Below are 27740 nucleotides of genomic sequence, written 5' to 3' on the forward strand. Positions count from 1 at the left end.
TTCAATAAAACTAAGATCATGGCATCCAGTCCCATCATTTCATAGCAAATACATGGGGGGAAAATTGAAACAGTGAGAGACTTTATTTTCTTAGGCTCGAAAATTACTATGCAAGGTGACTTCAGCCATGAAATTAAAAGATGCTTGCTCCTTCGAAGAAATGCTATGACAAACCTAGACAGAGTATTAAAAAAGCAGAGACATCACTTTGCCAAAAAAAGGTCCATATAGTCAAAGCTATGGTTTTTCCAGCAGTCACGTACAGATGTGAGAGCTGGACCACAGAAAAGGCTGAGTGCCGCAGAACTGATGCTTTCAAATTGTGGTGCTGTAGAGGACTCTTGAGAGAGTCCACCACCCTTATGGCAGAAAGTGAAGAGGAACTAAAAAGCCTCTTGATAAAAGTGAAAGAGGAGAGTGAAAAAGTTGGCTTAAAGCTCAACATTCAGAAAACGAAGATCATGGCATCTGGTCCCATCACTTCATGGCAAATAGATGCGGAAACAGTGGAAACAGTGTCAGACTTTATTTTGGGGGGGCTCCAAAATCACTGCAAATGGTGACTGCAGCCATGAAATTAAAAGACACTTACTCCTTGGAAGGAAAGTTATGACCAACCTAGATAGCATATTCAAAAGCAGAGACATTACTTTGCCAACAAAGGTTCGTCTAGTCAAGACTATGGTTTTTCCAGTGCTCATGTATGGATGTAAGAGTTGGACTGTGAAGAAAGCTGAGAGCTTAAGAATTGATGCTTTTGAACTGTGGTGTTGGAGGAGACTCCTGAGAGTCCCTTGGACTGCAAGGAGATCCAACCAGTCCATTCTGAAAGAGATCAGCCCTGGGATTTCTTTGGAAGGAATGATGCTGAAGCTGAAACTCCAGTACTTTGGCCACCTCATGGGAAGAGTTGACTCATCGGAAAAGACTCTGATGCTGGGAGGGATTGGGGGCAGGAGGAAGAGGGGACGACAGAGGACGAGATGGCTGGATGGCATCACTGACTCGATGGACGTGAGTCTGAGTGAACTCTGGGAGTTGGTGATGGACAGGGAGGCCTAGCGTGCTGCAATTAATGGGGTTGCAAAGAGTCAGACACGACTGAGCGACTGAACTGAACTGAGCAACTGAAAAACAACAAAGTATTTATTTGTGTGTGCCAACTGGTAAACTTTTATCCTCTGACTGAAAATCTGTAATAACTGATTCCAAGATTGACGCTTATCTGAAAGATGGTAATCTGTAATCCAGTTAGAAGCCCACAGGATGGCCTGGCTGGAAAACTCTTCCTGATGGGAATGCTTTATATTGGGCTATGACTAATAGGCCTGATTATGTCTTCTTATGAGGAGACTGACAGTAAGGAATGAAGAGCTAGAAAAGTCAGAGAGTGCATACATTACGGGACTGGTGTATCCCTACAGTGGTGCTTTGACCACTGGAATCACTGTTTCTTGAGGGGTGTTCCCACTTGCCAGCAAGTTGGCTTCTGACTGTCTGGAGGTAGTTTGCTGTTTTTCCTTTCTTCATGTGCTCACTTACAATAGACTCTGTCACCTCGGGTGACCTGCGCTTGACTCTGTGCCATTCAGCTCAAAAGCGCCTGACTCATACACACTTCCATCTGTGACCTCTTTCTAGATGTGCACAGCCATCCATTTTGCTAAAAGCATCTCCCTTTCCTTTTCTTTCCCTCTCTTGAGAGGCTACAGTGAGTTCTGCAAGCCCAGTACATGAGTACCATAGAAAGGTCTTGAAGTGAGTTGAAAACTTATATCCTATTTGTGTGGAGTTTTCATTTTCTATTTCTTCATAATCCAAAGTATCAGTACACAAGTCAGCCAGAAATCTCTTTGTGTGCAAGATAATAGCAAAAATGTATTAGGCAAAAATGCAATCCTACTAATATCTCCTCACCAAAAAGAAAACAAAATATAAACAAAAACAAAAACTTAGGTACATTAAAAATTAATCCTAACAAAACTAAATATCTGTTTATCTTTTACCAACCTAAGAAACATTACTCTATGTGACAATAAACGAGCAAATTAAAGGTAATAATTATAATCATAAAAATGACACTGAGCTTTGAATTTAAAAGTTTGTGTGTAGGCTCAAGTATGTATTATAGATGATAAAATATAACATACATCTAATCTAAATCTAATTAGTTGGTCTAGTTAGCAGCATGTATTACTTGATAGAGCTAAAATGCATTAAAGTGATAGTAGTAGAAAGTAAAATATAATTTATTGAATGATTTTACCTGTACTGTCTTATTCAGAATGATTTAAATTTGAAAGAAAAGCTAGTTTTAAAATGAGAGCTTATATCTGGAGTCCTACAGGCAAATCCAACCATAATATGTTTTTTTTTTGCTACTGAGTTAGGAATAGTTTTCACATTCTTAAAGGTTTGTAAAACAATATATGACAGAGACCACATGTGGCCCACAAAGCCTTAAATATTTACTATTTGGCTCTTCACAGGAAAAGTAACCCTTAATTTGTCAACCCCTAATTTAAATTTTTTTTCCTATTCCTTTAAATACATAACTTTTCTTATATCTTTGCATGTGTGCGTGCTTAATTGTTCATTCATGTCTAACTCTTTGTGACTCTGTGGACTGTAGCCTGCCAGGCTCCTCTGTCCACAGGATTCTCCAGGCAAGAATACTGGAGCGGGTTGCCATTTCCTCCGCCAGGGGATCTTCCCGACCCAGGGATCAAACTTTATCAAATAACAAAGTCTAGAAGGAGTAGAAATCAGTGGGCTAAAGATGTATGAACCACATTTTAACTTGTTATTTTAAGCAAAGTGAACTGAAGAATTGGGTCAGATGCCCCAACAGTTTATCTGAACTACATTTTTAAAAATTCCTCCCTGACCTACTTGGTCAGTATGATAAATGGACATCAGGACATTCTCCCACCAGAGATGGTCTGGCTCATCATGGAGAAGAGCTTTATATATTTTCAAATCATATCCAATAAAAGCTTCACTTAACCACACTCAGTCAACCAGTATTTTCTTCTCAGGTTTGAGGAAAAATCTGGAGCAGGGGAAAGTGCAAGTGCAAGGGTTAGTCATGTCTGACACTTTGCGACCCCACAGACTGTAATGTGCCAGGCTCCTCTGTCCATGGGATTCTCCAAGGCAAGAATACTGGAGTGGGTAGCCACTCCCTTTCCAGGAAATCTTCCTGACCCAGGGATCGAAACTGGGTCTCCTGCACTGCAGGCAGATTCTTTATCATCTGAGCCACAAGGGAAGCCCCTTGGAGCAGGGGAAACACATCTAAAAAGACAAAATTATAAAAAGGGCTAATATTTTATTATTTTGATTGTTTTCATTGTGGAATATTTAAGTTGATAAAAGAACAGCATAATATTAAGTACTATAGGATAGCATAATATCAAACCTATACATATAAAATAATTAAAAATAAGTTTTGTAGGATTAAAGACATGCAATCCATTATAGTATTGTACCAGCACAAGAAAAGCTTATTAATGTGTTTCTAAAAATTATAATGTATTTTAAAAGAATATCAATTGAAAACAAATAGGGAGTTTGTTGTTTTTAGACATCAGTAAAACATAACTAAGATAATTTAGATCTAGATTATCAACTTATTTACTTTCTCTCTTTTTTTTTTTTTTTTGCATCATTATTATCATTAGTGGAAATCCCTAAATGGAAGGATGGATGACAGTGGAAAATTCAGATATCACATAAGAATGAAGAGCTGAAAGGATTGCAGGAGAAAAACAAAACAAATGCAAGAACCCTACTTATTCTTGTTATTGAATTTGTATTAAACATTGGACCTGTTTTCTAAAATATCAAACTGAATGAGGCTCTTTAGACCAGGGTTTCTTTGTCCCTACTGGTATTTGGGTCTGGATAATTCTTAGATTCCAGGGCTTGTCCTCTGTGTTGAGCAATGTTTCCCGGCATCTCTGGTCTCTGTCTACCAGATGTCAGTAGCAAACCTCTCACACTAGAAGCACCATCACTGTGGAATGACAGTCGTATTGAGGAAGACATATTTTTGGGCTCATGTCTCTGTAAACCCTGCTCTAAAAATCTAAGGGAGCAAACACGATATTGCTTTGTGTGTCTGTACAACTTTCACATCAACTCTACAACAGAAGCTTAAAATTTTATTTTTGATATCAAAGCATTCATAATTAAACTCTTTGGGACATTTGCTTTCATTATGCAGTCTTTTTTCGATAATCTTGGAACACTGTAACATGAATGCTAATCATTTTGTTGATGAGAGAAAGCTATTTAAACACATTAAAAATCCTTTTTTGAAAGCTCCATCGATTTTCCTCCGCCATTCAAGTCTCAGGTAACTCCACTGGTTTACTACTTTAATTATTGAATAAAAAGGATAAAAGAGATCTGCAAAAGAATCCATGGACTTAGACACAGAAAAAAAAATGAGAAAAAAAGAAAATAAAATTTATATTATTGTCAATAAATAGCAACAAATGTGCAAATTTCTTATAACAGATAAAGTTTCATTAAGTTGGGGTTTTCTGACAGTTGTGGGGACAAAAAACATCTGAAGGTATGGAAACAAAAAATAGAGGGAAGCTCTCTTATGCAGACAGAGTTCACATATGAAGGTGTTTCTCTAGTGTTGGGATGTCTGGTTAAATTTTATAGCATTTTCAGCAAAGGAGACGCAGATGTAAAGAACAGACTTTTGGACTCAGTGGGAGAAGTTGAGGGTGGGATTATTTGAGAAAATAGCATTGAAACATATACATTATCTTATGTAAAATGGATGACCAGTGCAAGTTTGATGCATGAAGCAGGGCACCCAAATCCAGTACTCAGTGACAACCAAGAGGGATATGGTGGGAAGGGAAGAAGGAGGGGGGGGTTCAGGATCAGGGGAACACGTATCAGTTCAGTTCAGTTCAGTTCAGTCGCTCAGTTGTGTCCGACTCTTTGCGACCCCATGAATCTCAGCACGCTACGCCTCCCTGTCCATCACCAACTCCCGAAGGTCACTCAAACTCATGTCCATCGAGTTGGTGATGCCATCCAGGCATCTCATCCTCTGTCATCCCCTTCTCCTCCTGCCTCCAATCCCTCCCAGCATCAGGGTCTTTTCCAATGAGTCAACTCTTCACATGAGGTGGCCAAAGTACTGGAGTTTCAGCTTTAGCATCATTCCTTCCAAAGAAATCCCAGGGCTGATCTCCTTCAGAATGGACTGGTTGGATCTCCTTGCAGTCCAAGGGACTCTCAAGAGTCTTCTCCAACACCACGGTTCAAAAGCATCAATTCTTCGGCACTCAGCTTTCTTCACAGTCCAACTCTCACATCCATACATGACCACTGGAAAAACCACAGCCTTGACTAGACAGACCTTTGTTGGTAAAGTAAGGTCTCTGCTTTTCAATATGCTATCTAGGTTGGTCTTAACTTTCCTTCCAAGGAGTAAGCATCTTTTAATTTCATGGCTAAACTCACCATCTCCAGTGATTTTGGAGCCCCCCAAAATAAAGTCTGACACTGTTTTCACTGTTTCCCCATCTATTTGCCATGAAGTGATGGGACCAGATGCCATGATCTTCGTTTTCTGAATGTTGAGCTTTAAGCCAACTTTTTCACTCTCCTCTTTCACTTTCATCAAGAGGCTTTTGAGTTCCTCTTCACTTTCTGCCATAAGGGTGGTGTCATCTGCATATCTGCGGCCAATTCATGTTGATGTATGTCAAAAACCATTACAATATTGTAATGTAATTATTTTCCAATTAAAATAAATAAAAATTTTCATAGCATTTTATCTGATAAAAAGGCAGAAAGTTTTGTTGTGTGTGTTTGTTTGTGTTTGAAGAAAAAAATGAATGAAATATGTCCAGTATGTGTCACATAGCACTATCATGTGATACCATGAGGAAGAGTCCCAGCAACACGCATACTGTCATTGCAATGACTGATTCCATGGAACAGATGGGTGGGTAATCCATGTCAGTCCAGTTAAAAATGGTGCAGTACTGGTGCAATACCTAACCATGGAAAACACTTACGAGAAACTGTTTTGTTGTTCTTGTTCTCAGTGCATGTACAACTATCTGGAATTATCTTATTATTTATTTCCCTTTTGTATTGTCTGTCTCTCTTGATGAAGATGTAAGCTGCAGGAAAGCTGGCTATTGTTTCTCTTCCTCATGACTGTATTTTCATTACCTACAGTAGTAATTGACACTTTGCAGTTGTTCAAACATATTTGTTGAATAAAGAATTAATAATTTAATGAATGAAGTTGTTATGCTACATTTAGATGTTATTGATCAACAATGTTAAAAATTGTTTAATTGGGACCAAGAGGTTGTTAGTACATTTTTACTAGGTTTGGACACAGATAAAAAATTAAGAAAAATAAATGAAATAATCATCCACCATCACCATCAGTGCATAAAAGAAAAAAAAATTTAACATAGAAATAGCAAGAGTAATTTCAAAATAAAAATTAGGCATAGAATAAAGGACAAGACAGTTATTTATTTTTTGGCCACACTAAACGGCATGTGGGATCTTCACTCCCCAACAAGGGATGGAACCTGTGACCCCTGCCTTGGAAGCATGGAGTCTTAACCACTGGACCCTCAGGGAAGTCCCAGAACAAGACAGCTAAATAAACTCATCTCTAAGGATAACTCCTTCCATTGTTATTATATAACTTATTTCATCATAGATCAGTGATACAGCAGCATGTTCACTGGGTTTTAGACAGACAGTTATAAAAAGTGGCTTTCCATCAGGAAACACGGAGATGAATAACTATTAATTGTTATTTTTATCATAAACTCATACGTTTCTTCTGAGCCCCAAATTACTGAGTTAGACTAACCATATATATATATATATATATGGTAATTGGTTTTATGGTCAGAGGTTTGTTTTCATTCTCCTTGTTCTTAGAGTCAGAGACTTGTCTGTTCTTCTTGTCCTCATTGCCGAAGCCCCTCTTTCTGAATAACTTTCTTTAAGGTCTGGTATGTCTTCCCAGCTCCCTTCATTCTCCTATATAAGTTTACAGATGGCCTGTATCTTTCTACCATCTCAATAAATTGTCTTTTCTTCTGCAGAGACAACCAGAGGTATTCTATCACGAATGTTTGTTTTCACAGACTAATTGACAATTAGAATATTAGACAGCAGAACTGGATTAGGGACCTCTGTTCCTTCTCTCTAATGTAAGAATTATGTAACTTCAGTATTTTATATAAGAATTCTGGATATTGTAAAGTTCAGGTATAGACTTGGCCTTTTTGCAAACAGACACATCTAGTAATATGAGACTAGTTATAGAAAATGTGTTATAAATGTGGATCCAGAAACTTATAAGAGGTGGGTAAGGAAACTGAATAGTAACCCTAGTGAGAGGTGTGTCAAAAGCTTCTTTTGTTTTCCCTGTCTATAGCTCAGAACACTTTCTATGGGAACTGGTTGTTCTAGTATTAAGTGGAGGAGGAGAGACTTTCTCAGTTAAGGCTTCTAATTTAAGCAATATAACACAGAAAATTATTTCAGTGACTATTTTGTGAATTCTCACAAGCATGGTACATAAGTGGATACATAAGTGCTAAGTTAACTCATTACTTGTAATATATGCTTTAAGACAATAGGGCTTGAGTCTGTCTAAGTTCTGGTTGAGAAGCACTGGAGAATAGTAGACTAAATTGGGAGAGGAGTAAATAAGTTATAATAGGGACAATATACACTCATAATTTTGTAAGAATTCCTTATGTTTATGAGGCTAGTGATCATCTTCTCTGTTCTCATGTTAGTGGCAGCTTTCAGCAGGGAAATTAGTTTTCTTAATTTATTGTGAACCACATTCATCTTAATCTTCATTATACGATTTCAGGCCCGGGGTACTGCAAACAGACTATTGATCCTCCTGGACGTTTACAAGCTGCTTGTTCCACAGGCACTCATTCATCTACTCACCAAATAGATATTAGGCAAACACATGTATTAAATAATTGTAAATATGGCAGATTTTGGTATAGACTGTAAATACAATTCATTCTTTGAATGTGTAGTTCAGCAAGCTCAAAACCCAACTAATTTCTTACTTCCTCCCACCACAAACTCTGCAAACCTGCTTTATCTATATTCACTATCCCTGGTGGTTCAGTGGTAAAGAATCTGCCTGTGATGCAGGAGGGGCAGGTTCAATCCCTGGGTCGGGAAGATCCCCTAGAGGAGGAACTAGCAACCCACTCCAGTATTCTTGCCTGGAAAATCCCATGGACAGAGGAGCCTGGCAGGCTGTTACAGTTCATGGGGTCACAAAGAGTCAGACATGACTTAGCGACTGATCTTGAGTGTCATGGTGGTACCACATTTACCCACTTATCAAACCAAAACCATGCTACCATTTGTGGGTCTTCTCTGTATCTTATTCTTCATAGAAAGCAGGAAAGTAAGTTCCATTAATCCTTTACTTTTTTCTTTAGTAGTTTTTCTAATCCTTTGTTGAAGATTAAATCCTCATAACTTCTTGTCTGAGTTATTTGAAGACCTTTCTAACTATCTGTTTAGTTGCTCAAGCACCTATGTCTATGAGGATACTTATTTCCAAAAGCAAATGTCATCATGCCAGTCCTCATGCTAAAAGCCTTCAATTCTTGTCTATTACCTGTAGGATGAAATCCTAATTTCTTGCAAAGACACAGATCCATGTTTACTCATCTCCTGTGGCTGCCTGCCTCCCACTCTGCATCCCCCAAATTTTGAATACTGTGTGTGCTTTTCTTCAAATGGCCATGCTGTCCCCAGCCTCTGCTTTTATAACTTGCTGCTCCTTCTACTGGGAATGCTCACTCCACAAACATCCTCTCAATCCACCACCTCCTACTCAGCCTTTGAAACTCAATACCTCCTTCACAGAGAATTTTTAACAGATTCCTCCATCTTAAATGGCTATTTTATCTTATGCTCTTAATGCACTGAATTGTGGTGACTTGCATATTGTTTTGACTTCTTACATGTTTACTTTCTAAACAACATACTGATTATAGGACACAGTGACTGGCATAACTGGAGTCTCCATAAAGCTTGTTGAACAAACGAATATTAGTCAAAGCATAAACTGTTAATATTTAGTGGATTATATTACTTAAAACAATCAATGTTTAATTTTAATGATTATTAGTATATAATAATAGATTGAAAATAATTTTATCATAATGAATCAGTTAGGAAGATATTGATATGGACTGGGGAAGCAAATGATGAATGAGAAACAAAATATGTTTGTGTCCACATATGTATCTGTGGATGGCTATTTTGACACACATTGTTGATGAACTACAAAATCCAGAGTCAGAAAATAGAATTACAAAGTTTAAAAGGATCTAGTCCAGTTGGCAAGCACAGATAACTTAATTGTAATATATTCAATAAAGAGATAGAAATACGCTGAGAATACCATAGACCAGCTTAGAGGTTCAGAGCAGGCTTGTTGGAGGAGCAAATATTTTGAAGAATAAATTCAAAGTAGACAAGTAAGGATGAAAAATGACAAGTTTGTGCCACATGTGAAAATGTAACTAGCTATATTATCTTTAATCATGAAATCTATCTGAAGAATTTCACTGGAAAATGATATTTTTTTAGAGTTACTCAGACCTTGGGAGAATGAAAAGACATTGAAAGATAGGGTCAGTCACTGCAAGCACACCATGCTATGGCAAATAATTATTTTATAAAATGGATGTACAGATGCATGTGAATATGTATGGATTATTATAACAAATGAATGTTTAAATTTTACTTCTGTGTCCACATGCATCCACTTTACCAAACCATGTCTGGTATGTTACACACATGTACATCCCCCAAATACAGGTATATATAAATATTCCTTGCAACTGCCCTACAAAGTGACTAGTATTATCCTGATTTTATATACTACCACACTCAGCTAAAAGAACTGAATAAAACTACTTAAGGCTGAATGACCAGTTGGTAACAGATTGAACATTTGATTCTCTGTCTGTGTGAGGTCATTCCTGTTCTGTTATGCCACCTTGACAGATATTGCATTGAGCTGCTTAAAATGCTACTCTTAAGGAAAAAAGACTATTTTAATATATGGTCAGCTCTTTTTTTCCCAAAAAACATGTTTTGAAATCTTAGAGGTAGATGATCACATTCATATAAATCACTGTAAGGATGAAAATTAAAAGAAACTGAAACAAAAATATATTTAGTTGATAGCTAAGAAGGAGCAAAGTGATCCAAAGCATAGTTCCAAAGAGACTTAGCATCTGTGCACTGAAACGCTTGTTTTAACAAGTCCAACTGTGTTTTCTAACTATGCCAATCCTTTCCCTTGGCTAATGCAGCATCCAGTTTACAGAATATATCAAACTGCAGCTTTCTTGCTGAGAGGAGCTGAATGCTGCTTTAATTTCCCAGCCGGGAGCTGGTATTTCATCATGAACCAGGCATATTAAATTGTTGTGTAAGTGGAAAGACCACAATGTCAGCCATATGGCAGTTTCTCTTTGCAGAAAAGGAGAGACCGTCAAATCAAACTGTTAAGTCTAATGTCAGTTATTAATTTGGAGATACGGACTAGTGATTTATTTTCCCTAAGGTATTTTTCTTCCCTCCTATGCCCCATAAAAGTGATAAGTACATTTTAAATTGAAAAAACAGTGTAGGTTAACCTTAAATACATCACATTATGAATACGACTTCCAGAAGTTTCTATTCTATAACAGAGAGGAAAATGCTTCTTTACAATCAATTTTCCAAGTCTACATTTAGGGTTGTACTTCACTCTGGAATGAGCTGGATAGATTTCAGACCATCAGATGTGGGTTTCTTGAGCTGAAAAGGCAGAAGTGGTTCCACATCATTTCCATCTCTAAAACAGGTCACCCTTCCCTTCAATGAGCTATCTCCACCCCAATTTTTCTTTGACTCAGCACACTATTGCCCAGTTTTTACAGAAATTGCTTCAATTATCCATCCAAGAAATTTATATTAGAGACTAGGGGTGAATTTGAGCAAACTCTGGGTGACAGCCGAGGACAGAGAAGCCTAGTGTGCTGCAGTCCATGGGATCACAAAGAGCTGGATACAACCTAAGAACTTAACGACTAGTGTGTGTCAGATTTCATCCTACATGTTTCAGGTATAAAACAAGTTCTTTATTCTCATGGAACTCACACTCTAAATAAATAAGTAGATGACCTGTATGATACTGCCTGCTATAGAGAAATAAAACAAGGTAATGTGATGGAATGATAGTGTTTGTCTAAGAATGTGTTAACTGCAGAACAGTGGGTGTTTTAGGACTTTTGATATCTCTATGAATCATTTTTGTTTGTTTTAATGATTAGATTTTCCTTGCAAGATTTTCTTCTCCTGAGTTCAAAACACTTAGAAGTTTCTGAAGCTGTGATATAGATTACAGGTTTTCACTGACATGTTCACAATCTCATCTTCTCTCCCCACTGCTGCTGTAGCAAACTCTAGTACTAATCCCCGTAATGATGATGGTGCTGTTAGACTTATTGATGGGGATTTTTGAGAGAACGAAAATCTACTCCTTCAGAGTCACGTGCAGAGTCAGCCTCCTGAAGGTCAGCTCTTTCACAAAATAATCACTTCTCTCTCCTGTGGGGCTCCACCTCATCCCTCTTCCTGGCTCCTCTCAGAACCTCAGGCATTTGGTTCAGGCACAAGTGGGCCAATGAAAACAGCAAATGCAAAAAACTGAGCATTAAATCCAAGATCTCTTTCTAAAAAGTTATCCTCTGGGCTGGAAATAAAATTTCACATTCCCTGGTGCCATTTGTTTCTCTCATTTTCCACTCTTCTTATATCATTATAGAATTCTCACTCATAAGCCGGTGGGAATTAGGTTTATTCTTAGGTATTCTTGAAGCCCTATAGACTTAGACTCTTTAAAAACAATAAATTTCATTAGGAAGGGAGTCCACTAAAACATTTTTATTGAATCTTTTCAGCTTTCAGTTATTAAAGGTTTCTATGTTTTGATTTCTTATTTGTTGCCATGGTCTCTGAGCAAAATCTCAAGACAACAACCTGAAAATGTAGCCAAGAACAATTATCACTCCTCTTTTTTTTTTCTTCACACTTTTAGTGACAAAAGGGCTTGGGTCCAAGAGGTTCAAATTAATGATGGCAGGGAGTTGACTTTTTTCCCCTAAAACAATACATACCTTCCAGCAAAACTGCAAAGTATAAGGCTACATCCACTTAAACACAGGGAAATTATGACAAATGAGTGATCTAGAAGGGCTCCGTAAAACAGAAACGATCTACAATTTATTCAGCTGGCTTCTGACTCCCTGATATATAAGATACTAGACACCACACATTCCCAGTTTTCTCTGAAAAGTCTTTATTGTTTGGGGGAGAACTACAAAAGACAAAATTAAGTTTAAAAAAAATACCTATTTTAGCACTTTAAAACAACTAAGGTTCTGGACAACAGGAAACTTTCACTGGATAAAATTCCTATTTAAGAGAAAGAGTTTATGATTCAACTTAAAAACTGTCTTTGGGGCTGGTGCACTGGGATGATCCAGAGGGATGGTACGGGGAGGGAGGTGGGAGAGGGGTTCAAGATGGGGAACACGTGTATACCTGTGGCAGATTCATGTTGATGTATGGCAAAACCAATACAATATTGTAAAGTAATTAGCCTCCAATTAAAATAAATAAATTTATATTAAAAAAAGAAAACAATTTTTCTTTATCTAATGTTTCTTTCTTTTTCTAATGTTCCTGAAATAGGAATATATTCTTCAATAGAAGCCCAACATGCAAAATGATACTTTCACAACACATTTGCTCAAGTATAGTTATTTCCCTGATTTAACTTGCCTAAAATTTTCCATGTAAAATTATCTGTCTGGAGCACAAACATTTTGAAATCCTGCTATATATTATTCTTTATGGTAACACTCTCTTGTCCTTCCACAGATAATCTTATTGCAGCTCAAAGAAGTCACATCTAGTAAGAAAATTAATCTCCATCTGTAATACAGTATCTTGGTAAAGCTGTTTCCACACAGTGTAAGGACGTGAGCCGGCAACTGTGTTTAATTTAACCCAAGATAAAGTCAAGTCAGAAAATTCAGACTCTAGAATGAGCAAATGGCTTAGTTCAAGTCCTTTCTTTACTCTGAACTATACAGTTATAACCAGAATGCCCTGATAGTAAAGGCAATAAAACAAAAATAGCAAACTAGACCAGGTCAAGATTCTCAGAAACTTGGAACCAGCTTTTCTCTAGAGCCTATTCCTTCTCCAGTGGATCTTCCCGACCAAGGAATTGAACCAGAGTCTCCTGCACTGCAGGCCAGTTCTTTACCAAGCTACCAGGGAAGCCCATTTCTCTAGAGCATGTACTTCATAATCAGATAGGAAAAGAGATAGATATATAGAACACAATATATGGAAGCACTAATTTGGTTCTTTTCTCACTGGAAACTTCATAATGATAATAATAATGATACCTCTAACCATTTATGGGCTTCCCTGATGGTTCAGGTGGTAAAGAATCTGCCTGTAATGTGGGAGACCTGGGTTTGATCCCTGGGTTGGGAAGATACCCTGGAGAAGGGAACAGCTACCCACTTCAGTATTCTGGCCTGGAGAATTCCACAGACTGTATAGTCCATTGGGTCACAAAGAGTCGGACACGACTAAGCTTTCACCATTTATATTGTTTCTTTAAAAAGATAACCTGTTAAAAATTATGAGTCCAAGCATCTCTCTTCTTCAACTTACAACAATACATGCAAAAATATGCCTATTATTCACATAAAAGTGATGTCAGTACCAAATGTTTCCAGTTTCCTATTGAATAGGAAGCAGTGGTGATTGTTTTACAATTACAAGTATCTTGTAACTCCAAGAAAACAAGAACTTTTAATGTACTCATATTAAGTCCTTACAATAAGAGCATAAATAAATATGAACTGAATTAATAAGTGAACAGTTGTAATGTGCAATGGATTCAATTAAGATTTCAAATGTTCTTCCTTTAAGCAGTCTAGAGTTTAATTAATGTTCTCATTCATGTCCAGTGTGAATGTATAAGTGTGAGTGGCTATTATTGACTTGCTAACATCAATAATATTTAGACGCGTCTTTGGAACCTACTATTCCTTTTGTTGGGGTGCACATACATATCCCAGAAAAGGGAACCACTCACTGCATGTCACTAAAACATCATTTTGTTTATGTGTTTCTCTTGTGATTTACAGTATGAAGTACAAAGAAACATTTTAAATACTTCTGGCATTTTAAATTTGCTAAGGGTATTAAAAAATTTCAATAAATTTAGTATATCTTGCAAAATAGGTGATGAAAAGCAATTTAAAGTGATTAAACTTTTCCTACTTCATTATCTTTTTGCTGAACTATTCTGACTGGTAATTTCAGTATTCCCTTCTAAGTAAATTCAACCATGGAGAAATGTCTCTATGGATAGCAGAAGCATATAGCTTAGACTATATGGATAGCTTAGACTTAGGAAATGCAGATTTTCTAGCAACAGGCTAGGAGGAAGCAACTGTAGTTGTGTGTGTATGTGTGCAATGTGTTTGTTTTATCATTCAGACTGATAGGAAAGGATCTCTGTTTTCTGAAATGCTGTAAACTAATAACATTGTAACGATGTGCAGAGCGGTGGCCTAAAGTCAGTCCATCTCGGTCACTACTGATCTCTGTGGCCCATGCACCTCTCAGACTCTTCAACTGCACAAAAGAATGAAATAATGCCTCCTTCTTAATTCCAAATTTTACAAAAATGTTTCTGAATAATTTAACTTTTGAAAAATATATGTCTGTTCTCCCATTTCCCTTCTAATGCATTTGGGAAATTGATATTGAAAATGATAAAGATTATGCATTTTTGTAGTTACATTAACCTAATGTGGAATTATATGGTATACTTGAAATGAGTACAATGTGGGACACATTAAAGTCTAGTTATTTGAAGAATTTGGATTTTATGAAATCTTAAGTGTTATTTCTTGGGTGTGTGTGTGCATAAACATAAACACACATATGTATACAATAAGGCAATTAAGATTTTTCAGCATTGAGGTGGCCTTTAATTTTAAAGAGCTTTCAAGACTGTTTATTTCATCCTCCCATCCCCACCCCTACCATACACACAAATTGATTTCTCATAAATTTAATTGCTATTGCATTAAGACTAACAGTGACACGGAAGAATATACAAATTGATTATTAGATTCTCTGTAAACTCAACATAAGCACTGATTCAAGAATACTTCAGTAATGTCTTACACGTGTGTCTGTTGCTCTGTTTGATGTCAGCTGGTGGCTTCTGTTACTCCCTATCATCATAGCACAAATCTATAAGCATTTTGTATATGTTAAGTCATTTAGTCCTCTAAGCAAGCCTAATGAGGTAGAAATTATTATTATCCTGATGTTACGAATTTGGAAACGGGCATAGAGATCAGTGACTTTCTCAAAACCCAAGAGCATCTCAAGATCCAACTCTAACGCCTACACTCCTTAAGCAGCATCCTTCTGTCACATTTCAAAGAACTTCACAACCAGCCCCTGACACTTTCTATTTTTCACTACTCATGAAAAAGAGTTGTAGTTAATTTTCATCCACTAGAACATGAATCATCACAAGTATCACCTTCCTCCATTTTTTTCAATGCTGGGATCTTGTCCTAGAAAATATCCTCAATGGTAATACTTCAAAAATATTGTGAACTCTAGAATAAGCAGGAAGACATTTCAAATACTCAGAAAAGTATTAAAACAAGCACACTGGCAAAAGAGAATATGTCCCCAAGAGTCCCATTCCAACAGCATCATAGACCTAGAAAAGTGCACATAGTGTCTATTTTAATAGTCTCCTTTTACAGATGATGAACCTAAGCCCTAAAATGTCAGACTGCCTGGGGACATGCAGCTGGTTGGGGTCTTATTGACAGATATGGGATTGGTTCCTGACTCTGTGGATGCTGAGTACTCTGCCATATCGTGCTGTTTCCTAATCCTCTTACAGTTTTGTTCCTAAAGATAGAATTTGTTAATTTAATTTGCAATTTTATGAGAGTAGAACAACCATGCAATGAAATATGCTTAAGCTACTCAGACATAACCTTTTATTTTTTATTTTATTTTATAACTTTATAATATTGTATTGGTTTTGCCATATATCAAAATGAATCCGCCACAGGTATACATGTGTTCCCCATCCTGAACCTTTTAAATGGCACATGGTACAAGGTTCAATAAGGCATGCCACTGTGAAGCTGCATAGTTTCGGTAATGTGGATCTTCAGATTTGAAGGCAGGATCTAAACTTAAGAGTAAGTAAAACCTGGGCACAGAATAAAAAGCTTTTGTTATCAGCTTAAGTGGATATGGACAAGGAGCATGCTAGAGTTGAAATGAGGACACAGTGAGAACCTATCCATCTGTCTACCAGAGATTATGCACATAAACTCACCACAGGACATCACTCCAAATGAACCTGTTCAAAGAGTGAATTTTTTAGGGCCATAAATACTACAGGTTTGGGGCATTTATCAAAGACCTTAACTATGTTTTATACTAAAATACTATATTATGGTAAAGAGCCTGGCCTGTTTTATATGCATACCTGTTAATTCTTTTATAGGATAAAAATATAACTTTGGTAGCATTATAAAAGCTTTAATTACTTTCAAATGTATAACCAATGCCTCAAAAGGTAACACATATTTTCCACAGAAAGATGGTCTTACTTCACCTTATCCCACTCTGGGCTGGTAGTATAGAATAGAAAAAGTGAGAGGGAAACAAGCTAATATTAAAAATAAAAATTTGAACCTCCACCCTTCCCATGCAATTGCTATGCTTTTATACTTTACTGAAGTGTGCCTACTCAAAGACACACTTCTTCCTTCTTTTTGTGCTGAGATTCCACAAGTATGATGAAGTATGATAATGATCCTTAAAGAAAGTGTCACAACAGAGTAATAGTTTGCACAACTTTCATCCACAGAACTCAAAGTACTTTACTAATGTTAGCTCATTCATCGTGCCTGCCTGTGACAGGGGATAAGCAGATCTACTTAAGTAGGGCAAGAAAATCTTAGTCAGCAATCTTGTATTGAGGCTCTGAAAGCTAAATGTGAGGCTGGAGAGCAAAATAAAAGAACAAAACCAAGAGCATTAAAAGAAGCAACCAAGAAGGAATCTAGCTTCTCTGTTTAGCACTAAATAAAGTTACATTTATGACTTCTATTAAAAACTTACAGGAGTAAAAAGAGCAGTCATCATAATTTTTCATTTGAAAAATTGAAAGGAAATATAAATAAAGATCATTTATTAAAAACTTTATCACTGATGTCATGATATAAAATATTATTCAATTAAAGATGACTTCAAAATTAGATTCAATGCCACAAATATTTATTCAATAAAAAGGATATACCAGGAAATGTGCTAAGGATGACAACACAAATAAAAACATAAAGTGATTAGTATAATACAAATCTTTATGCTCCATAGTTTCTGTGCATCATTTATATAAATGTTCCAAATAAATCACAGAGAAAACTTAGCGATGAACAGAAAATAAGGGAATGAGTATAAATAATATATGAGAGAAAGAAGTATTAAGAGTGTAAAATTCATGAATTCTAGGGTTTTTATCTTCTTTGCTACTCTATGACAAATACTTAGAACTCTGGAGCACTGAAGATTTTCAATAGCTCTATGTGGCATCATCGACTCAATGGACATGAGTTTGAGTAAACTCCAGGAGTTGGTGATGGACACGGAGGCCTGGTGTGCTGCAGTCCATGGAGTCACAAAGAGTCGGACATGACTGAGCAACTGAATTGAACTGATGTGGAAAAAAAAAGGGAAGGAAGGAAGGAAACAATATAACTTGCTCCATTTATGGCATAAGTTGAAATAATGATTTTTTTGGAAGACAGAAAAATTTCTAAGAAGGCAACAATAGGGGAGAGATGACAGCCCTCTATATTATTCTAGATACATCTGCCTTGCCCTTTCACCCCATTTTTTTTATCTGCATAGTGTTTTTGTTTTTCATTAAAGTATAATTGATTTATAGTTTCATGTGTACAGCAAAGTGATTCAGTTTTTTATATATATATATATATATATATAATTTTCCAGATTCTTTTCTATTATAGTTTATTACAAGGTATAGTAAGTCCCATACATACGAAACTTCAAGTTGTGAACTTTCAAGATGTGAATGTGTGTTCCCATGTCTAACCACATAAGGTGTGAGTGAAGTTGCAGTTTTCCTTCTGTCTCCTGTTGCTGACAGCTCTACCATCTTCCACTTCCTCTCCCTCCTCCAGTCAACCCTTCTCACCTGTTCACTCGATGCCAGCCCCTGTATGCCAGCTGCTGTACTGTATCTACTTACTTTTCAAGGTACTATACTATAAGATAAAAGATGTTTTCTTTATTTTTTGTTTATTTTCATGCATTGCTTGTGTGAAAAATATTATAAGCCTATTACACTACCATGCTATATAGCCCATTGTGGTAGCTAATTTTGTTAGCTAGGCTAACTTTGCTGGATTTACAAACGTGCTCTTGGAACAGAATGAGTTCTTATGTAGGGGATTTACTGTATTGAATAAAATTCCCTGCTGGTAACTATAAGCCTGTTTCTATGTCTGAGGGTCTATTTCTGTTTTGTAAATATGTTCTTTTGTATCACTTTTCTATCTTCCACATATATGCACAGTGTTTCTAACAACCGAGATAACCGACACTTGAGTCTTCACATCAAGATCTAGATCTGGTTTTCTAAACAGATGGGAGTACTGGAAACACAAGGCCTCTTTAATGAGTGAGGGTCATGGGGGAGACCTGGGTAGCCACCATCCCTCTCATCTGGGTTTAGAAGAGCCAATCCTTGTGTCTCCTTGACTCCAAGACACAGAATTGGCTGCCATCAGTCACCATGTTTGTTCTAATGTTCACATCACACTGGGTTCACTTCACTGCTTTCCTGTAGCTGCAGGCTCTGAGGCATTTGAGTCATCATGCTTGACAAGGTCCTGGTACTGCAACACGGCCTGACGAGGTCCTCTCACCTATTTTTACAGCAATCTAGAATAGTTTTATCCAGTATGGCAGGCACTAGCCACATGTGGCTATTTACATTTAATCTAAAATAACTGCAATAGAATGACATTAAACATTCAATTACTCAGTCACACTAGCATCAAATGCTCAATAGTTGCATATGGCTAGTGTTTGAGCAGTATTAAGTAAAGAATATTTCCATCACTACAGAAAGCTCTAGTGAATGGCACTACTCTAGATTCTGTTTGAAATTCTAGAACCATATTATTTGATTCTTAATATAGTGAGATTCATTTAAAATTAGATAGAAGGTAATTCAAATATCAGTCCTGAGTTTCTCAGAAATAGATAATGCTTTGTGTTTCATTTAGTGTAGTTTATAATTTATCATTATTATTTGTATTAGTTTCCTGTCTTGACATAAAGATAATGAGTTTAGCACAGTATAGTACCGAAGTGAATGGGATGTTTGGTTCCTTTTTTTTCTTTTTTCTTTGTATTTTTAACTTTACAATATTATATTGGTTTTGCCATATATCAACATGCATCTAAAATTAAAAAAAACAAGCTTTTTATATTTTAGAGCTGGAAAGAAAACAAAAGAGAATAAGGAGTAGTGATGAGGAAAAATAGATCTGTTCATTCATTCATCCGTTGACTCATTGTACGAGTTCTCCTTGAGTTTATGTAAGAATTCAAGCACTATTCTTTGGAGTTGCAGATTTAAACTGGAAAAAGTCATTGTGTCAAAGCTCAGAAATTTCATAATCCATTATAGAAGACTGACATATAAATTATAACAAAAACAGTTCAATAATAGGTTAAGTGGTAGGAAAGCAGAAAGAAAAAAAAATCTGCCCGGGGGAGACTAAAAAAATTACATTTCAGCGATGTCTTCATATGGGAAGCAAAGTGTCAGCCTAAAGAATGGAGAGGGTTTTTTGTTTTATTTTGCTTTATTTTTTTTTAAACTAAAGAGATTAATCTTTATAAAGGCAACTTTCATTCTTTGCTAATGTAAGAGCTAGCAGCCTTGATTTAAAGATAAATCAAGGTTGATTTAAGGACATCTAGAGGGGAAGATATGCATTGAGATTAGGAAAATAAACTGGGCCAGATTGCATAGAGTTATGGAGGTTTTGTTTAAAAATTTGGATATTCTTTTTCTTCATCCAAAGAGCAAGGGACATAATTCAGATGAGCCTTCCTAAAAGATGAATAGCTGCAAAAGGATGAAAACACAAAGAGTTTATAGGTCTGGAGTCTCCTCTCCAGAATCCTGGGAAACAGGCATGAATGGGAAATGCTGGGCTTCAAAATAAGAGGCCCATTGCTGCTGCTGCTGCTGCTAAGTCGCTTCAGTCGTGTCCGACCCTGTGCGACCCCATAGACGGCCGCCCACCAGGCTCCCCCGTCCCTGGGATTCTCAAGGCAAGAACACTGGAGTGGGTTGCCATTTCCTTCTCCAGTTGGTCACTCTCAATTCACTAATGCATGCATACTTTAAGGAGAACCCTTAAAGAAAACATGAGAGCTTTGCTGGTGCTCAGTGGTAAAGATTCCACTTGCCAATGCAGGAGACATGGGTTTGGTCCCTGATCCGGAAAGATCCCATATGCCAAGCAGGGCAACTAAGCCCGTGTGCCATAATTAATGACCCTGTGCTCTAGAACCCAGGAGTCACAACTACTGAGCCCACACTGCAGCTTTTAAAGCCTGTGTGCCTTAGAACCCATGCTCCACCACAAGAGAAGACACTGCAGCGAGAAGTCTCTGCTCAGCAACTACAGAGTAGGCCCGGCTCAGTGCGATAGAGACGAGAAAGCCTTCATAGCAACTAAGACCCAGCACATCCAAAAATAAATAAACAAAATAATTTTTCAAAAAAGGTTGCTCTTTAAAAGAAAGAAGAAAAAAACATCAGTCCAGGAGATAGTTCTTTCTTATGACTATCCTATTGATGATGTATATTCTACCTAAAAACCTTTTTCCTCCAGTTATGCTTGATGGAAAGCCCTGCTTTTCTACCTTTGAGCTATGCATGCAAAATGAAAAAAAAAAATCTTCCATCTGTTCTTCATTATCAGACATTCCCTTAATAGCATATACCGAGTTTATTGTTACAGAACGTAGCATTTGAATAATACAAGTAAAATGCATATACCAATAAAGCAAGTAAAATATGAATACCAAAGAAAACTGGTAATCAAAATGTCACAATTTTTGCTTTCAAGAGAATGATAAAGAGTATGTCAAAATAGTCAAATTAATTGTACATTCTAAAGTGAATCATAACCTGCTAGATTTGTTTTACCTTGCAACAGAACCCCATACTTTTCACTAAAATCAATTACCCCAGTTTTTGATAGACATTGAAACTTAGGAGCTAGGTAGAGGCACATTTTAGAAATTAAGTACATGAATTAGAATGACACACTAGAAATTAGAATTAGAAAGTACATTTGCCTTAAGGAGTTTTTATTTGACTAGGTTCAAGATATGGCCTGGCCATTTATAATTAGAGAGGCCATACCTCTCTAATTATAAATACTTCAAAAGTGGTGACTTGTGAATAATCACAGGAATACGAGAAGATCCAGAACTGTAATAAAGACGTTTTTGTTTTTTCCTTTTTCTTCTAACTTTTGCTTCTTTGTCTCTTTTATTAAAGAGGGAAAGACATGATAACTTCAAAGTAAAATGTCTTAATGTTCATCCTGATTTTCATAAGTGTCTCAGACATATGGATATAATCCTTTATCATGCATTGATGTATTTATACATGACACTACTCAATTGAAGAACTAGAAGGTGAAGATTTAGATGGGGATTAACACCTCTCTTAACTCAATGATTTAGCAAAGATTCATCCTGTGGTTGTACATTACCTGGTATTTCTAGGTGGGATACAACCTACGAAAAGATCCAGTGGAGTTGTCTTCTTATCATAGAATCAAATATTTCATTAACCTGACCTAAGAAGAGAATGAATGAGGAAGCAAAGGAAAACAAAACAGAACAAAAAATCTTGAAGAAGATTGATCGTTTTTCCCTGCTGCCACCTCATCTTCCTTATATTTTGCGAGAATGTTTATAGTAGTTAAACTAATATTGAACTAACCAAATTGTAACTTTGTTATCAACAGAGTCCTCACATCTCCTAGAAAATCAGTCAGCTTTTAGAAATGTACAATGGACTAGAAATGGAGTAAACTGTAAACTGTGGATTGGCAGATGTTTTTAGTCCTCTTACAAACAGTGAATGATCACCAAGACAGGGATAGCCTGTGGTTTTTCAAACCTGCAGCTCTACATTTAAAAATGCCAGATCATTGTAATCTGGCCAAATGCATTTTGGACGTAAAAACCATAAATATGCACTTTAGCTATATAAAGTGGCTGACAGTCTCCTTGAGGCTGTCAAAATGTTAGACATGACTAAATAGCATTCAATACCAAATGATTTATCATGGCAACCATCAAGGGAAGTATTTTCTTTCCGGAAGGTGTATTATACACCACTTTTTGGGGGCTTTCCTGGTGGCTCAGCTGGTAAAGAATCCACCTACAATGCAGGAGACCTGGGTTTGATCCCTGGGTTGGGAACATCCCCTGGAGAAGGAAAAGGCTACTCACTCCAGTATTCTGGCCTGGAGAATCCCATGGAGTGTATATCCATAGGATCACAAAGAGTCGGACACGACTGAGTGAATTTCACTTCACTAAACTTCAATATATTATAAGAAGAACCTATGAGAGAAACATTTTGAAAGATGTAAAGTCAAGGGATTGAATCAATTAAAACACTTGATGTGGAGAGACAACCACTACAAGGTGAGTGGACAGAAATATTAATAATGAAACATTATATTAGAAAAAAAGCTTTTGTTTAAAATCATGAACTATGGATACAGAGATACATTATTGGGAATTTTAATGAAGTTAACCTCTCTGGACATATATATATGTCTAGAAACAGTCCTGTATTATTGTAGAAATAAATCAAGTTAGGAAGTTAGGTACCGAACACGAAATTCTGAATTTGATCTTCGAATGTCTCCATATCTCACTATTTTGCTTGTCATTTAGTTGGAGTGTTTCCTGTGCATTGATTATGCTTACTCACTTAAGACACTTTGGAAGAGTGGAAAGAACATAACGAAGTTGATCTCAGGCTCTTCTGCTTAAAAATACTGTGAACTTGCCATGTCCAGCTGATGCAAAATACAAAATTAATACACTACAAAAGTATGCTCTATCACTTTCAAAATTTCATATTAGATACTTAAAGGGGTATAAATTTTAAACCCTTACATGTTAAATAAGTACAGTTCTTATTATTAGATTCTAACAGCCTTTCTTTATCTTATTTGGTGTTTAAATTGAACAAATATCAATTGTATGTGTAAAATAACTGAAAGTAATGCAGACCTACTTTTTTCCATAAACTGTCCACCAAAGGACAGGCCCACTAATAGCCATTTCAAATCACCATAATGAAAATATGAATGACACTAAAAGCACTGAACCCAAACCAATTGCTATTTTGGAGAATTTCTTACTGAAGTGAGCTGGATTGAATAAGTAGATATTTGTTTCACTGGAATAAACTATAGGTGAAATATTTGTTAAATGGTTAAAATGAGGGATAACTTCATCAGTCATTTTGTAAAACTATATTTAAAGATGATCATTTATGTCTTAAGAAATTTAGAAAAAGGATGGAGAAAAATTTTATTTTATGTATAATTACATTTGGTAGTTTAACTAGGTTTAGTAATTGAAGATCACCTCATTCCTCTTTTAAAATAAATCTCATTTAATCTTATCTTTCTTACACATTACTTATTGCCAATATAATGTATTTAACATCTTTGATATTCTGTAATTCTCCTACTCAAACATTATATGTGCTTTTTTTCTTTCCACCATTCCATCCCCAAATGTTTCCATTTAAAATTTTTAAAGAGAATTTAACTAAAAGATAACTCATGTACTATACAATGAATCCAGATGGAAAGTGCAATCTATTTTTACAAAGTAATAATGAATCACTATATTAAAAATGCAGTGGAATTTAACCAAAGCAGTATAAACAGACTATGTATATTATAAATTGCAGTCATCAAAGATGAAGTGTAGTTCAAAATAAATATACTAGCTTTTAAACTCAAGAAGCTAAAAGAAGTAAAACTAAAGTAAAAAGTAGAACAGATTTTATACAGAAAAAATACAGAAATTAGTGAAGTGAAAAGTAAAATAAAAACTCCTTCTTTGAAGATACCACAAAAATAACAAATATTTAAGTAGCTCTGAAAAAAGTTAAGAAAATAAAAAAAACAAACAATATTAGGGAGAGAAAAGGCATAGAGATTGAGCAGAGATTAAACACATATGAGGAAATACAGGTGTCTCAGTGGTAAAGAATCCTTTTTTCTAATGCAGGAGATACAGGAGACCTGGGTTTGATCCCAGGGTGGGAAAGATCCCCTTAGGAGGAAACAGTAACCTGCTTCAGTATTCTTGCCTGGAAAATCCCATGGACAGAGGAGCTTGGAGAACTGCAATCCACGTGGCTGAAAAGAGTTGGACATGACTGTGTGACTGAGCACACATATTCTTATTGCATAATAACAACTTTCAGAAATTCCTTTCTAAACTTTTATGTACTTGTCACACTTACATTAATTACTTCAAAAACCTTTTTTCCCAAAACACTTTCCCCCAAAGTTGGATTATACTTTTATTTTTTACTACCAGGTTTTATTTATTTTCATCAACTTTCAATTTCTACTTTTTCTTCATGTGAACACTAATTCTCTGAGCTTACTAAAGTAGATATTTTTAAAGTTCTTAGCTTTCCCTAATTTCCTCTTTCTTTTTTCTTAGCATAATCGGCACAAGAGTAAGCGGGTGATGCAATCAGAATCATGACAAGGAAGAAGAGTGGGAAGAAAGAGAAAGATGAAGAATTAAAAATCATCCTTAATGAATGGGGAGAAAGTCAAAGAAGCTAATCATTGGGTGAACCAAAAACTGGCCAAATATTTTGAGCTGATAGGTTTAATCAGTTGCAATAGGTTAATGAATGAGAGCCTTATGGTTATTTTGGGCTTCCCTGGTGGCTCAACTGGTAAAGAATCTCCCTGCAACGCTGGAGACCTGGGTTGATCCCTGGGTTGGGAAGATCCCCTGGAGAAGGGAATGGCTACTCACTCCAGTATTCTGGCCTGGAGAATTCCATGGATTGTATAGTCCATGGGGTTGCAAAGAGTCGGACATAACTGAGTGACTTTCACTTTTCATACCTATGGTTAATTTGATATATTCCAAATAAGCATTTAATAAAATTAAAACTTTTCCCAATAAATTTTATAGCTGTTATTGAAGAAAACTTCTTAAACTCAGCATATTATTGTTGCTTTTATAATCATTATTTTAAAATAAAAATGAATATATTGCCTAGTTTTCAGATTAGCCAACATCACTAATTTGATTTGAATACTTTCTTTTTACTGATTTTCAGGGGCTCAAATATACTGGTTATTTATTATCTAATTGAATAAACAAATAAAGTATTATCCTTAGTCTGGATTTATTGAATTAGAATCTCTGATAGGGAGAGCCTGAACTTAAACAGCTTCTTCAATGATTCTGATGCACACATTTTTCCCATCTAATATCAGAAGGAAGACAGGTAACTAGCAACAGTGTTCAGTATGAGGCAGAAAGAAGTCAACACTGGAAAGCTGTGAGAAGTAGTATGGAGACACAGAGTTGGGAGACATTAATTCTGACAGAGAAAACTTCTAAAGGCATATTATAAAGTTTGTGAAGAATTAGTACAAAGTAATAAGAGCCATATGTGAATACCTCACCCATGGTAAGAAAATATTTCACTTGAATTTGTCTTGTAGAATAAACCTGATATGTTAAGGCAGATTTCCTGACTTTTTCTAAAGAAAATATTTCAGTTTCCTACTGCTGAGTAATATTTAACTATTAAACTTGCCAATGTCTGACACTGTAGTATTAATCATTGTCTTTAATGTTAAATCAGAACTGGCACTAAGAGACATCAATAGTCATTCCCCGTCACTTGTTCTAACAAGTTAAAATTATAATAACAATGTAGTGAAACTAAATAAAATAGAAGTAAATACGGAAACATTTTCATAATTTTGCAGTGCAAAAAACCCACTTTAGAAACATAAATGCTCTAAAATTCAAATCGAATAGACAATAATGAAGATCAGAATGATAAAACAAAAAATTAGAAAGAAAGTTTAAAAAGAAGTAATAATTTTGGAGAAAACAGTTACATTATATCAAAAATACATTAGGGACATTTCTGTAAATTTGCTTTAAGAAGACAAACAACACATTAAAAAATGCAAAAATAGCAATAGAAAATCAAATAAAAACAATCCATATCTATGAAGAAATGCCTCAGTATCACTGTTAATAATGGAAGTACAAAGCAAATAATAAGGGGATGCCAATCTTACTTATTAGGAGGAAAAATGTAAAAATCAATGGGTAAAGCAATGTAGAAATTGGCAGTTTCATCAAAGAAATGATTTAATGTTTTTTCAGTTTAAATGTATGCATAGACTTTGGCCCAGTAAATCAACTCATAGGCAAGTTTTGTACATTTGCACAAATATAAATATATACAGCTCATTACAGTAAAAAGCTGGAAACAACTCAAAATGTCAGAATTTTCAGCAAGGCAAATAGCCCCTTGTGATGGTTAATTATGTGTCAATTTGACTGGTCATAGGATGCCCAGAAAAATATAATTTGGGATATGTCTATGAGGGTGTTCCTAAATGAGATTAGTATTTCAACCAGGTGACTCAGTAGTCTGCCCTCTTCAGGGTATGCATCCTCCAAATCCACGGGGGGCTGAATAGAGAAAAAAAAGAAGGGGAGACGAATATTTTTTTCCTATCTCATTGTTTGAGCTAACATCTCAACTCATCTGCCTTCAGATTGTATTTACATCAGACTGAATTTAATCACCCGTTTTCCTGTTCTTCAGGTTCAGATGCAGATCATAGTATTTGTCAGCCTCCATACTCATATGAATCAATTTCTCATAATAAATCTCCTTTTCTGTATGTGTGTGAATATATATAAATATACACACACAATAGGAGTTATATATCTCCTATTGCTTCCATTTTTCTAGAAATCCCTGACTAATATATCACACAACTAGAAGCTGTATTCCCTAGCTTTCCTTATGCCTAGAGGTACTCTTTTAACTAAATTCTGGCCAATCGTGTGTGAATAGAGGTGAAGTTCGCTATTCTGGGTACATATCTAAAGAGAAACTGCTCATTCTTCAATTCCTCTGCCCCCTTCTCCCTTCCTGTGGTCCATATTGTGGAGAGGAATCAATTTGTCTGGTATAAATAAGGAAAATACTCTAGATGATGGCAGCCCAGCAAAATAAATAAAATCTGCATGCCTAAAAACTGTCTTGGAGAGAGTCATTAAACCCTCTTGGGACTTCTGTGTGAGAGGAAAACATACTTTCAATCTGCTTAAGCCACTGTTACTTGGTTCTGGTTTAAGAAGCTGAAGCA

General features: G+C 36.0%; 1 protein-coding gene across 1 annotated transcript in view; it reads right to left on the reverse strand.

Annotated features, from left to right (window-relative positions):
- Positions 1-27740, reverse strand: part of HCN1 (hyperpolarization activated cyclic nucleotide gated potassium channel 1) — a 447988-nt gene that overhangs the window by 26156 nt on the left and 394092 nt on the right. The gene's annotated exons all lie outside the window — the stretch shown is intronic.

This window comes from Bos mutus, chromosome 20 (genome assembly GCF_027580195.1).
Source record: "Bos mutus isolate GX-2022 chromosome 20, NWIPB_WYAK_1.1, whole genome shotgun sequence".
In the NCBI taxonomy this organism is placed as follows: Eukaryota; Metazoa; Chordata; class Mammalia; order Artiodactyla; family Bovidae; genus Bos; species Bos mutus.